Genomic DNA, 14,935 nt, shown 5'->3' with positions numbered 1-14,935 from the left:
CCATTTTAAGCCTAGCCTTGTGTTTGTAAGGCAAACACCTTAACCATTAGGCCACCCTCCCAACCCCTGTTGCATTCTTATGAACAAAAACAGCTGCAAGTTTATATATACAGTGCTAGCAGTACCTATAATGGCTATAACTGTGATACAAGTTATTTATGTGAACTTGATTACATTAATTCTCTTGGCCTGTTTCTTAATAGGAGATATTATAGGAGATAGGAGATCACCTTGTATGTTAACCTGGATATGAAAAAGTTTTATAATCTGTGTCATCATTCAGGCATTTAGTGGGCTTGAGGATACTGACTCTTGGTTTCTTGGTAGTGGTGTTGGTAAGGGTGATTTTATCAGGTCCCTATTAGATTGACGAAAAATAAAATCTCGAATGGATTTGATGTAGAAAATGCCGTTCTTCGTAATCGCTATTGTGAGATCATGGTACAGTGAAGGTCAGAAAATTTGCCCTTTCCTCACTGTGGTGCGATCTCGGAGTTGGAATATATATCCCCACAATAGCGATTTTGATTACCTGCATTTCCGCTCGTGTGAGCATTCGAGATTTTGAAATTTCTTCTATATAATATAGACCCATTTTATCCACATGTAAGGTGGAATTCTGAAAGGTATCCTTTAAGTTAATGTGTGTGCTGCTGTACTGTAAGGCTGTTTCTTTTTTAGATAGAAATTGCAATGTAGTAACTTTGAACAACTTATTGTAAGGCGTTTGAAATCCCACTTAATCTGTATTTATGATTCTCCTGTTTCTTAAAAGTTGTTATTGTGGCTGTCTTTCTAGTCTATTCATTTGTCTGTTAATTTTTCTAAAATAGACTATACATTTTCCCACTGGTTTCACCTTATTAGGGCCTTTGTATGGAAGTTTATCAATGTAAAATGATAATTTTTCTTAAGAAAATGAGAATAACATATTGCAACCACAAAAATGACAAAAAAAAACAAAACAAAAGTTTGGAAGCAGATTAATGTTGGGAATTCATAATTGTTCATTTTGTAATAAGGTGATTTCAAAATGTCAGTATTATATTGTTGCTTTCTTAATAAAATAAGACTGTTGCTTGAAAAAAAAACTGTCCAATCTTGACATGACATGCATGCACATTTATACCTTCCCACACTCAAAAATAGTTATTTTTGATTAATGGCCATAAGTTATTGATTTCTAGATGTAGTGAAGAATCTTCAAGAAAAAAAATTTGTAAAGTATATTTCCATTAAACATGTTCAGCAGACTTACTTTGAAATCATCATATTGCAGGGATAGTTGACATCCTTATAGACCATTTCTGTAGTCTATAACAGGTGGACTTTTGTTTTGTAAAACTGAAATATATACTGAGCATACTTGCAGTTTGTTAGAATGCATATTTATGCACAACTCAACTAATTAACTTAATATAGTTGCATTACTTCATTTTTATAGGCAACCTAGATTGCATTGTTTGTAGCAAATAGCACCTTTGCACTAAAATACAAAAATAATTTATATATATATATATATATATATATATATATATATATATATATATATGTTTATATGTGTATACGCGTGCGCGCACACACACACACACACACACACACACATATATATATATATATAGTTGCATTACTTCATTTTTATAGGCAACCTAGATTGCATTGTTTGTAACAAATAGCACCTTTGCACTAAAATACAAAAATAATTTATATATATATATATATATATATATATATATATATATATATATGTGTTTATATGTGTATACGCGTGCACACACACACACACACACACACACACACACACATATATATATATATATATATATATAGAGAGAGAGAGAGAGAGTAAAGAATACATTTATTACACTGGAAGCTAATTTTTAGTACAACAGCCTGATTTTTTCATCTTAACTAGTTAATTAAAAGTGCTCGGGATACTACTTCATCATACTTATAAACAGTATTGCTTAAGAGTTGCTAACACCACTTCTAGAATGTATTTTATGGCAGGGTAGGGAGTTGGCATAATGTTAAGGTGTTTACCTTGCAAGCACTAGGTGTGGAATTTGATTCTCAAAACTAAAGCTTTGTCAGAAGGTATTGGATTTTGGCATAATGGTAAAGTGTTTACCTCACATGCATAAGATGCAGAGTTTAACCGTCACATTTTAGGGAAATTGGCTAGGCTTAAAATGGATCACAATGGCAGCTTGCTTAGTACTTATCTATGAACCTATGAGTAAGGAATGGTATGCAGACAGCTTGCAAGTCTGTTATTATCAAAGCCATCTTCAGCAAGCCAATTATTTTACATGTTCCCAAGTGCTACTTCAAAAACACTTCAACATCAGTTTTGTTAGTGAGGGGTACATAGAACATACTTGCCTTCACTAGAAGTACCGAAAGCGTGTAGCTACTTTTAATTTAGTACTTTTTACTTCAAGGAATACTGGCCTTATTAGATCTACTACACTGAAAAATCCTATGTTAGTGGTGTAGATGACTAAAGCTGTGGCCTCAGCCCAGGTGATCCAAATTCAGATAGTGTCTCCACGTGTATGATGGCACAGATGAGAAGGCTAGACATGCCCATCCTTGTGTGTGTGTGTGTGTGTGTGTGTGTGTGTGTGTGTGTGTGTGTGTGTGTGTGTGTGTGTCTGCACTTAAATGCACATTTTGCATTTCATCCCCTGTGGAGGATGGGGAAATATGGGGGACATTGCTCACAGGAGGGTCAGGGCTATGGCTGAGTCACACATAGATTTGTGGATGATATTCCAGTATACTCCATTGCATGTCTTTCCCTCGGATGTTATGGGATTGCATAGTGGGTGGGTCCATAGGAGAAAACACCCAACATCAGCAGTATGATACTGCCCCAAAAGCCTTGATCTTGTCACTCACACAATATAGACCCATGGATCACAGTTAGTCTGAGGGGTGGCTAAGTCACGTTTGGTAGATGCCATGGACAAGAGGAGGCCCTGGGAGCAGGTGATGGTGAGCTGTGGGAAGCCAAAAAAGACAGAAAAATACAGCTGCATTGATGTCCACTCCAGTTAATTCAGCATCATCATAATAGTCTGTATCAAGAAGGACATGGCTTCCTATTGAAATGTCTGCACTCAAAGTACTGAGTGCCAACAAGGTGAAAAAAAAAGACCAAAATCCCAGGAAAAGAGGAAATCTTGAAGATCACTCTTCTAATCTAAACTTATTTTTTTTCTGAGGGACAAGCTCCCTTGCACCCCCCCCCCCCAATGTGGGGGAACACCCCCCAAACTTAGATATACCAACTCTGAGATCACCTTACCTTGGAGAAAAGGCCATCTCGGACTTGTGTAAGTCTGTTTTTAGCCATCCATTCTCCATGTTTTGGGACTTGCTCTAGCGGGTCCCAACATTTCAAATAGCTACTGAAGGAATCACCTGTAAAACTGTAATATTTCTTTAGCAATATGAACTAAATGCAGTAAGAGACTGACACATAAGATGCTGATGTTACATCTAGAATAAACCAAGTGATGTCAGCAAAGAATCTGTGTGTTTTTTTTAAGTGCAGTAATCAACCCTTTGTCATGTGTGGCCTATAATTATAGTTTCTGTGTAACTTGTATTTTGTGATAATATTACTTTACTGAATCTGTTAAATAAGTAAGGTTAAATATCCATTTAGTTAATGCAAACTTAAAGAGCTGTTAACACACAGTACTGGAACTGCTATGAAAGTAGCAGTGTTATTGTTGAAAAATGAAAGCAACATGTATTGTCAAGTGCTTCATTTTTTCCCTATTAAGGTTGTGTCTCTGTGTATGGCTTTTAAGGAGTGTGTTATACTCCCTATATTTGAAATGGAATATTATTACTAAAGTCTCTAAGAAATGGTGTTTGATATTGATACTCTGCAGTATTTGAAGTACTTCTGTGTGTGCATGCATAAGGCATTGTTCACTGTTTACAGATACAATCATGCACCACAGAAATGTGTTTGTTGGCTGCTGTACCAGATTCTGCTGCACATGGGATCCACATGGGTTCCTGCATGGTTCAAGGTTCATAGGTACGAAAGCTGTTAGTAAGCTTATAGCCAAGAAGACTACTTAGAAACTCAACTGCACCACCCATTACTGGGGAGATACTAGTGATGCTGCCATTAAGTAGATTTTCCTCTCTTATTAATTGATATACAACTGCATATTTTCCATCTGAAAAATTCTCCCTTTGTGGATCTTAAGGATTGGTTTATAATAAATAGATTACTTGAATCATATCACATTTTAAAGGACATTTACTGTGATGTTTACATTTTAATTTTTCATCTTTTGACTGTTAATATATAAATGTGACTGACATTTTTAAATAGTGCTACCACCTAGTGCAGGTGGTTGGTGTGACAGAGCAAGATGTAGAGGACAGGAAGAAATGGAAACAGTTGATCTTCTGTGGCGACCCCTGACGGGAGCAGCTGAAAGAAGAAGCTACCACCTAGTAGCTTCCATAATAATAACAGAAGTGTCAGGTTAGTGAAAAACAAAAAGACAGCTTGGAAACACCAAAGCAAATTCTCTCTCAGTTTAATGAAGCGCTTTTCGTCTTGCACATATGGCAAGACTTCATCAGAAACCGAACAAACTTCAACACAAACAATATATACACACACCCTTTTTGTCACATGACACTTCTAATTAAAATCTTGTGTCTTAAAGGCACATCCACATAATTGCTACTTAAAACATTTTTTAAAAACAGATATGACTGACAATATTTTAGAACACCTCAACACTACCCTTCCTTCAGAATTTTTATCTGTAATGGTGATAAAAATATGTGTACAAACATACATATACTAACAATACTATATCTCAAATTATTATGTTAACTCTCAAAGTATGCTATTACTTAGTTAACTAAGAAGTCAGAAACTTACATATCCGAGTCAAATGAAGTCAGATGTCACAAATATGGACACATTTTATGAAAATGCATACACACATTAACGTTTAAGATTTCTCAACTTCAATATACTGTTTAAAGATATTGTCTCATTCAAACCCGGGTAAAACATTGCCCCATTGCGTATTTGCCAACTTAACTCTAGTTGCTCAAGTAAAAGTGTAAGCGGGCCCCCCCCCCCGACTATCATCAACAACTGAATCAATTGCTTTGAACAAAAATGAATGTTGTGGATAGGAAATAATGTGTCTAGCCAGTGCATTATCTCTGTTAAGGGTCTTTATTTTGTATAGATGTTCATATACTCGTTCTTTTAACCTTCTATCTGTTTTACCTATGTAAAACACTGCACAGCATTGACACTGGGCTAAATAAACCACACTCTTGGACTGACAAGTATACTTCAATTTGATTTTAAAACTAATATTTTTAACTTCAATGTCTTGTCCTGTACTCATGTATTTACAGTAGTTACACATTTGGCATTTGTACATGCCACACTTCCATTGTGGGGTGGTTTTTTTATGTTGTAATAATTCCTTTAAGTTAGTCCCCCTCTTGATCCGGGGTTTGCTTTTGACCTTGTAAGAAAGGTGAGGATCTCTCCTAATTATTTCCCAATTTTTGTTCAAAATTGACATTATTTCCCTTGCATTACTACTATAGGGTGTTATTAAACTTAAATTCCATACTTCTTTTTGTTGTAATTCTCTGTCATTTATTATAACACTTTGTAAACCAATGGACAAAATGGGTTTATACAACCCCTGTTCTCTCTTATGTTTTACTTCTTCCAGTAGACACTCAAAAAAGTCCACTGGGTAACCTCTCCTAACAAACATTGACCTCAAATTATTATATTCATCCATGAAATCCTGGTCCAACGTGACCATACGGGCAGCTCTCATGAGTTGACCCTTCACCACTGATTTATTTTGGTGCCATGGATGGCAGCTGCTAAAATGTAATAAAGAATTTGAATATGTGGCCTTTCTGTAAATTTTCGCTACATATGCGTTCCTTTCCGTATCTTTGCCAAGATCCACATCCAAGTATGAAATCCTGGTTGTTTCAAATGCATAAGTAAAGGAAAGGAAATCTGTAGTGCTGTTAAAATAATCTACTAATTTACTAGCTGCTTCCTTATTTCCTTCAAAAATGATAAAAATATTGTCCAAAAACCGTGTGTAGAACTGGATGTACTGTTTCACTTCTTGTTTACTAAAGATAAATTCTTGTTCCCATGAGGCCATTACCAAATTGGCATAACTTGCCCCACAGGGTGACCCCATAGCTACACCAGTCTTTTGAACATAAGTAATAGCATACTTTGAGAGTTAACATAATAATTTGAGATATAGTATTGTTAGTATATGTATGTTTGTACATATATTTTTATCACCATTACAGATAAAAATTCTGAAGGAAGGGTAGTGTTGAGGTGTTCCAAAATATTGTCAGTCATATCTGTTTTTAAAAAATGTTTTAAGTAGCAATTAGATTTTAATTAGAAGTGTCATGTGACAAAAGGGTGTGTATATATTGTTTGTGTTGAAGTTTGTTCAGTTTCTGATGAAGTCTTGCCATATGTGCAAGACGAAAAGCGCTTCATTAAACTGAGAGAGAATTTGCTTTGGTGTTTCCAAGCTGTCTTTTTGTTTTTCACTAGTTTGTCTTACTTTGGTTTCCTGTCTTTTAGAAGTGTCAGGTTAGTGTAAGTTGTATTTAGTGATGTTGAGCTAATACTTCAGGTTGCATTATGGTACTATACACATACAAATAATATTTAATACTTTTATTTCATGATAATCTGTTTTTATCATGCAGTACTTTAGTGCACTTTGTCATTATTGTACATATTTAAAGAGCAAACAGCATTAATGAAGGTAGATTGCTCCATGAGAAAGATGTAAATTATCACTGTGCCCTTATCAGATTAGTTTAATATTTTCTACTTATTAAACTACAGGACTGCAGAGCAGTCATGTATCTAAGCTTGTTGCTCTTTTTCTATGATATTTGCTGAGATTCAGGAATAATTATCCTGCAACTGGAGATAGACGTGCTAGTAAGAATCAAATTGTCCAATAACTTCTGTGATGTGACATGACTGTTATATAGATTGTAGTTTGGAGTTGGCCAAAAGTGAAATGTATATCACTGGCAATTCTATGGCTGGGCTGTACAGAATGCTATAGCGTATCATGTTTGTGGCCTGAAGTAGCAATACTCTGGCAAGTTCTATGCAGGAGAAACGGGTGAGATATAACTGTTTAAAAGCACAAATCACCAGGTTTAAAACAATGTTTTATGGAAGGGCTATTGAATGATAAGAATGAGAGGGGTATATTAATCGCACAAGGGGTAACATTCCAACATTTGAGAACAGATTTGAATGTCTTTCCTCCCTGGCTCAGAAGATTTGGTTGACTAAGTTAAAATATCTGCTGTCACCTGAAAGATACTTTTGAAAATGTAGTAAGCTTGATTTCCACATACATACTGTATATGCTGAACTTCACCACTTCCTATTATGGAATAATTTACTGTTTTTTAGAGGTATTTTATCGACTTCAGCACTTTACTCCTTACTAAAATCTTAGTCATTCATTGCCACATCCAGTCACAATCTTCTATTTTAACACCACAGCCTGCTGCCATGAGAATAAGTGTGACATCACAAAGATTGCATTGTAACCTCATTATGGAGACAGGAGCAGAGAGGCAGATACCCTCATCAATAATAAGTGTTTAATTTTAATGCATATGACTTGCACAGTGAATAACAGGAAAGAGGAATGTGCTTCCTACCATAATTTATAAATTTACATTTTCACTGAAGCTGTCCAAACAGTTTTAGCTGTTCTGTAAATTGATTACTGGCAGCCTTAGGGGGCAGAATAGAATGTTTAGTCTCTTCCTGAAATGTGTTCTTTCAGTCAATTTTCCCATCCATTTCTGCACTCATGGTGAGAAATAAAGCTAACATTTCTCATAGGAGCAAACAAGGCTTATCAGCCATTGCATTTGCTTCTGATCTTGTGTGTGATCGACTTCATTGAACATGGCTTTCAGTGACTGATAAGGACTGCCCATTTCCACACCCTGCATAAGATGCAGGTTATGCTTAAACAGTAGCTTATCTATTTTTCTTCCACACTATATAATATGTTTTATATCTGCCTGTGCATCTACCACTGGTGCCATGAAACAAATACTTCCCATTTGTGACACTTGACACTATCATTTTATTTTTCATTATATATATTTTTTATTTTGAAGCATAAAGTACATTATGGGGATTCCCTTGAGTTTCTTAATTTTTTTCTGTCATACCCACTGCCCCTTTTCTTTAACACTGTACAAAGCAAATTATTGTATTCTGTCTTTATATGTTTCCTATTGAAGACCACGTACCATTTTAATGCCTTCCTTTGTAATGTCTCTATCTTGCCTGTATTTTGTAGACAATGTGATCTTCAGAACTGCATAGAATTATTCCAAATGAGGTCTTAATAACTGTCTTTTTACTGGAATAATACCTTCTTAGATAATGGCAAAACATACATCAATACCCAGATGAGGTATTAATGAACAGATATTGTCCAGTAAAAAACAAGTCTGCAAGGAAAAGTTGGCAGAATGACTAAGGTGTTTATCTCACAGACACAAGATACAGGGTTTGATTTGTACATTTGGGTTGGGAAATTTGGCTATGCTTAAAATGACCCACAAGGGCAGATAGCCTAGCACTAGCCTTCGGAGGTTGGAGTCGGTATAATGGTTAAAGTGCTTACCTCACAAACACAAGGTACACGGTTTGATTCTCACCTTTGAAAAGAAAATTGCTTAGGCTTGAAATAGCCAACAAGGGTGTCTAGCCTAGCGCATATCTATAAAGCTAAGTCTGCCACTTCACAGCAGCATATTGAGTGGTCATATAGCATGGTCTGAACATATTGAGCTGCCATATAGCATGGTCTGAGCATATTGAGCTGCCATATAGCATGGTCTGAGCATATTGAGTGGCCATATAGCATGATCTGAGCATATTGAGCTGCCATATAGCATGGTCTGAGCACATTGAGCTGCCATATAGCATGGTCTGAGCATATTGAGCTGCCATATAGCATGGTCTGAGCATATTGAGCTGCCATATAGCATGGTCTGAGCATATTGAGCTGCCATATAGCATAGTCTGAGCATATTGAGCTGCCATATAGTATGATCTGAGCATATTGAGTGGCCATATAGCATGGTCTGAGCATATTGAGCTGCCATATAGCATGGTCTGAGCATATTGAGCTGCCATATAGCATGATCTGAGCATATTGAGCTGCCATATAACATGATCTGAGCATATTGAGTGGCCATATAGCATGGTCTGAGCATATTGAGCTGCCATATAGCATGGTCTGAGCATATTGAGCTGCCATATAGCATGGTCTGAGCATACTGAGCTGCCATATAGCATGGTCTGAAAAAAGCAAACAAGCACCATTTTTTACACTCTCTAAATACATCTTTGCTGTTTAGTGGGTACAAAAAGAAAAAAAAAATAGATGCAATAGTAATAATAATAATAAAACTCAACTAGCAAATATAACTGCAGCAGCACTTACAAGGACTTGTCATTTTACATTCCTGTTATTAAATGTGTCTTACAAAGACGCATTTTGCAAGGTAGAAAAAAATAAAGAAAATAGTAATGCAGTTGTGTGTGTGTGTGTGTGTGTGTGTGTGTGTGTGTGTGTGTGTGTGTGTGTGTGTGTGTGTGTGTGTGTGTGTGTGTGTGTCTGTGTGTGTGTGTGTGTGTGTCCATCTGTGTGTGTGTGTGTGTGTGTGTGTGTGTGTGTGTGTGTGTGTGTGCGTGTGTGTGTTTGTGTCTGTGTGTGTGTGTGTGTTTTATTTTACCGGGAAAGAGGGCTTCCATCAATGCAGATTATCTAAACAATAAGAAATATTAAACTCTAATGTATGCAGAGCCGGATCCAGCAGTAGGCAACATAGGCAGTCACCTACTGCCTTATGAAGGTTAGGGGCCCAAAAATTAAAAAAAATGCACTGTGTTATTTCTTTTAAAATCAGATTACTATTTGCAGTATATGCGAATAGTAATCCAATTTTAAAAGAAATAACACAGTGCTGCTTATTCAGTTTATTTTTATTAGACCAATATCATAAAGCAAGCACTAACTTAGTGGCCTAAGCGGGTGCATTGGTCTGCCTTTCCCCTGGCCTGATGGACTTAATAGTTCAATGGGAAGGTTCATCCGGAAGTCACGCAGGTATGTATTTGTCCGTTAAAACCGTTACCACCCTGAGCTTTTTTTAGTACAGATCTGCATGCTCAGCAGTGGCATAGCTAGGGGGGGGGGTGGTAAGAGGGACAGTCCACCCCAGGCAACACTTTTAAGCATGCATTGTAGACATGTTTTCCTACCTGTTTCAATGGGAGTTTTGCTGTTTTGTGCCAATCATTTTCCTGCTTTTTATTGTTCAAGGAAGTGTGTGTGTCTGTCTCACCACGCCAATCATTTTGCTGTGTGTGTGTGTGTGTGTGTGTGTGTGTGTGTGTGTGTGTGTGTGTGTGTGTGTGTGTGTGTGTTTGTGTGTCTCACCGTGCCAATCATTTTGCTGTGTGTTTGTCTTCTTATTGTTCACCAAGTAAGGGGAGTTCAGTTCTTCACCATGTGTGTGTGTGTGTGTGTGTGTGTGTGTGTGTGTGTGTGTGTGTGTGTGTGTGTGTGTGTGTGTGAGTGAAGTGCCCCATTTAGGTATACCTGGTGGTTACTGTTACTCAGGCTTAAACCCTATACCTTAAGTTCAAAAAGCAAGATCCTGAATTACCATACCACCACTTGTGATTCAAAGAATTGAGTCCATGGCTCTCAACTGCTCAGATTTTCACAGAATGTCTGGAATGCCTGGCTCATACTTTTAGTTTGTTCCTCATAAAATTTGTGGTTTTCTGGCAAATCAGTGAGAACTGAATTCACTAAATAATGATAGGCATTTAAGTTTCAGTCTTCCTATCTTTCAGGAAATGCATGGTAACACAAAACATTTTATTCTAGCAACTTTCTAAAATTATACAAGCAATGTTTAAAATGTGTCCCTGGTTTTGCCCCCCACCAATAAATGTTGGCTTTTTCCAGAGTTCTTGTATTGCACAAAGTTGAAAGATATAATTGAGTGTCAAGTGGATTTTACAAGGAGCTGAGAGCTTTGGGGAAGAGAAGTTTAGTGCTGCTTATGCCAAGTCTGTTTGCATTGTTAGTAGCACAACAGGTAGTATACTTGGTTTTGATGCAGAATGCTGTGGGTTCTACTCTCACAGTATTTAGATGGATTGCTGATACTGTACTGTGCACTTTAAAGGGTGTGGATACTGCACTCCTGAGAATGTCCTCCTTTGGAGGAGATACTTAGTAACTATGAACCTGTTATCAGTTTACCATCCATTCCCTATTGCAATGCTGCTATGAATGTTGATATAAGAATGTCATTTTGTCTTGTTAAATGTGCAAAAGTAACCTTTGAAGCAGGAAAGCTGCAGCACCAAGAAAACATCAGCTTGGAACAAAAATGTGATATAAAAGAACTTGAGCAATTGGGAGTGTATAAATATTTGGGAATTGATGAAGGATCAACAATAAAACATAAACAAATGCAAATAAAACTTAGTAAGGAATACTTTAGAAGACAATCCTAGAAATAGTGTTGACATCTAGGAACAAAATCCAGGCTATAAACCAAGTTGCTCTTACTGTCCTAACTTACAGTTTTGAAGTGATTGACTGCCCCAAAATGTATTGGATAGATTATATAGGAAAACAAGAAGGATGCTTCATGCTCACCAAATGATTTATAAAAATCAGTGCATGCCAAGATTATATATTCCCTGTTCTGATGGAGGAATTGGCCTCCTTGAAACTGATTACATGTTTAGATAGATCTGCAATTGTGGGATAACACATTGACCTCACAAGATCCAAATGTAGTGAAAGTTTTGAAACATGAGGAGAATAAATCTAAGATGACTTCCCTGCTTAGGCTAGCAGAAGCATATCTGTGTCAAGCAGGAATGGAATTCAAACCACAAGTAAATAAAAATCAGGCAGCAACTGAATGTGCTGAACAACAAAATAAAGAATATAAGGTGAAGGAACAGATGAGGTTCATAGATTATGGGTTCATAGATTAGTACTAAGCTAACTGCCCTTGTGAGCCATTTTAAGCCTAGCCAATTATCCCTTGTGAGATTCAAACCATGCACCTTGTGTTTGTAAGGCAAACACCTTAACCATTAGGCCACCCTCCCAATAAATGTGGAAAAAGTATAAATATAGTTGCAAGTATTCACAGAAAAAGAAGAACCAAAGTCCAGATACACTCAGGAAACTTTTTATTGAGCACTTTCGTCTCTCTAATGGAAACTTCATCTGAATGAAGTAACATTACCTAACATCCCTTATATACAAGACATATAAAAATCACCTGAACAAGTAATTAAGTTTCTTAAAGCAACCATGCCATAAAGCAGTAAAGTATTAAAGCATAGCAGGTTTCATTACTATGAAACACACACAGGTTACATAAAAACAAAGGTACATATGTACCTGACATACATATATGATCTTTTCTAAAAAAAAAAATCCTAACTTGTATTAAAACTTTCATTATAAGAAAAATTGTGCTTTCAATCTTATGACAGAACTAACAGACACAGCACTGTTGAGCCCTGGGCTCATTGATGCATTTGCTTTTATTTGCCATTTCAGTTCTGATAACTCCAGGAAGTCATTCAAAGGACCTCCTCTTTCTCCCAGATTGGCTTGTTCAATAACAACAAACTTGAACCCATGTCCGTCATTGGCATTAATGTGTGCTGCTAATGCATTTTTGTCATCCTTCCTATTTATATTATAATAATGTTGATAATATCTGCTCCTTAATGCATTCTTCATTTTGCCAGTGTAGTAACATGGGCAGTTTAAGCATAAGGCCAAATAAACCACGGCTTTGCTGTTACAAGACATTTTACCTTTTATGATATTTTCCCATTATTAGGAATCAAAATGTCATTAGCTTCAAGAATGTACTGGCATTGTAGGCAGTACCCACATTTTACCATCCCTAAAACTCTGTCCAGACCCTGTTTTTGTCTCTCCATCATGTTTTTGTATGCTACAGTCTATTTTGTGTATAGTGTTAAGGACTGGTCCAACTAGTTGTGCGTGGTCTACATCAATACTAAAAATGTTCCAGTTATGCTGAATGATATTCTTGATGTTGAAAAATTGCTAGTTGAACTTGTAAATAGCTGATTTCTTAAAAGTATTACTGCTTGCTTCTCTTACATCATTTTGAATGCCTCCCCCTGTGCCATGCTGGGTAAAAATACCCACTCAACCTTTTGTTTATAACCTCTTGGAAGATGTTACCAACATAATTCACAGAATAACCCCTTTTTTCCAACATGTCTTTTAAGATGTTCATCTGTATAATAAATTCATCTTGTTTGGAAATCATCCTAGCCAGTCTTACCCTCTGCTCTTTTACTAATGCCTTCTTTTGGTGGAGGGGGTGACAGCTATAAAAATGTAAGAGGCTATTTGAATATGTGGGTTTCCAGAATATGGTGAAGTTAAACTTTTGTTTAACAGGGTCTTTTTCAGTAGTGATGTCCAGGTAATGAACAGTGGATTCAGTAATAGAATGTGTAAATTCCAGAAACTCAGTACTGTTGTCCAAATATTCTAAAAAATGGCTAATTTCTCCCTTGTCTTTCTCCCAAAAAAATATGATATCATCAAGGAATCTGCTATAAAATGTCCAGTCCTTGGCAAAGGGATGATTGAATATGTGTTCCCTTTCCCAGTATGCCAGTACAATGTTGGCAAAAATGGGGGCACATGCGGCCCCCATTGCCACTCCTTTAACCTGTTTAAATAGCTGTTGTTCAAAGGTTATGATGTTTGTATCCAAAACCAATTCCATCAACGTTCTTAATGTAAGGATACAGTTGTGACTGAGTGTAGAGTATTGGCAAATGTATTGGTAGAATCAGTCAATACCTGTTTCATGTGGTATGACGGAAAATAAATCCTTTATATCTATTATCATAAAGACAAGGTTGTTTTATACATCTTTTTGTTAATTTTAGACAAGTCCCACAAATCTTTTAATATCCAAGGGCATTGTAGTAATATACCCTTCAATTGACCATCTATGAACTTCGCTATAGAGAAGGTTTTTGATGCTCGAGCATCAACACTGGGTCTCAGCCCAAAGTTTTTAATACAAGTTAGGATGTTTTTTTTAGGAAAGATCATATATGTATGTCATTGTTTTTATGTACCTTATGTGTGTTTTATAGTAATGAACCCTGCTATGCTTTTATACTGTACTGCTTTATGACATGGTTGCTTTAAGAAACTTAATTATTTGTTCAGGTGATTTTTGTATGTCTTGTATATAAGAGATGTTGTGTAATGTTACTTCATTCTGATGAAGTTTCCATTAGAGAGACAAAAGTGCTCAATAAAAAGTTTCCTGAATGGATCTGAACCTTGGTTCTTCTTTTTCTGTGAATATCAGTTGGTGTGTATTGTGGATTCTTGTGTTTGGTATGGAGGGAACCGAGGACACTGATTCACCTACTCTTACTTCTTTGGCTCAAGCCATTCAAGCCTTAAATAATACAGTGGCAAATTTGGCTGTTCGTATGGAGAAAATGACCCAATAAGCCTGTAATTTAACATGACAGGTTAATAGGATCGATCTGAGCCCAAATGGGGCAGGAATTAACAGCTTTGGGGACATTCCGTGAAGTTTAAACAGTTCTGGTATTACACTAGTACAGAGAGTTCAACTGGCGACTTCTAGCCAACCAGGAATGTTAGATTTGCATATGACAACTTTTAGCCAATCAGGATTGCTATATTTGCATACGACACCACCCATGGCATCAACTACA

At 36.5% G+C, this 14,935-nt stretch overlaps 1 protein-coding gene across 1 annotated transcript in view; it reads left to right on the top strand.

Moving 5' to 3' along the window:
• The window catches only part of ARSK (arylsulfatase family member K), a 1,632,787-nt gene that overhangs the window by 1,237,096 nt on the left and 380,756 nt on the right, over positions 1-14,935 (top strand). The window lies entirely within an intron of this gene.

The sequence above is a fragment of the Protopterus annectens genome, chromosome 2.part2 (genome assembly GCF_019279795.1).
Source record: "Protopterus annectens isolate FY-2018-M chromosome 2.part2, PAN1.0, whole genome shotgun sequence".
Taxonomy (NCBI): Eukaryota; Metazoa; Chordata; order Ceratodontiformes; family Protopteridae; genus Protopterus; species Protopterus annectens.
This window is presented reverse-complemented; position numbering and strand designations above follow the sequence as displayed.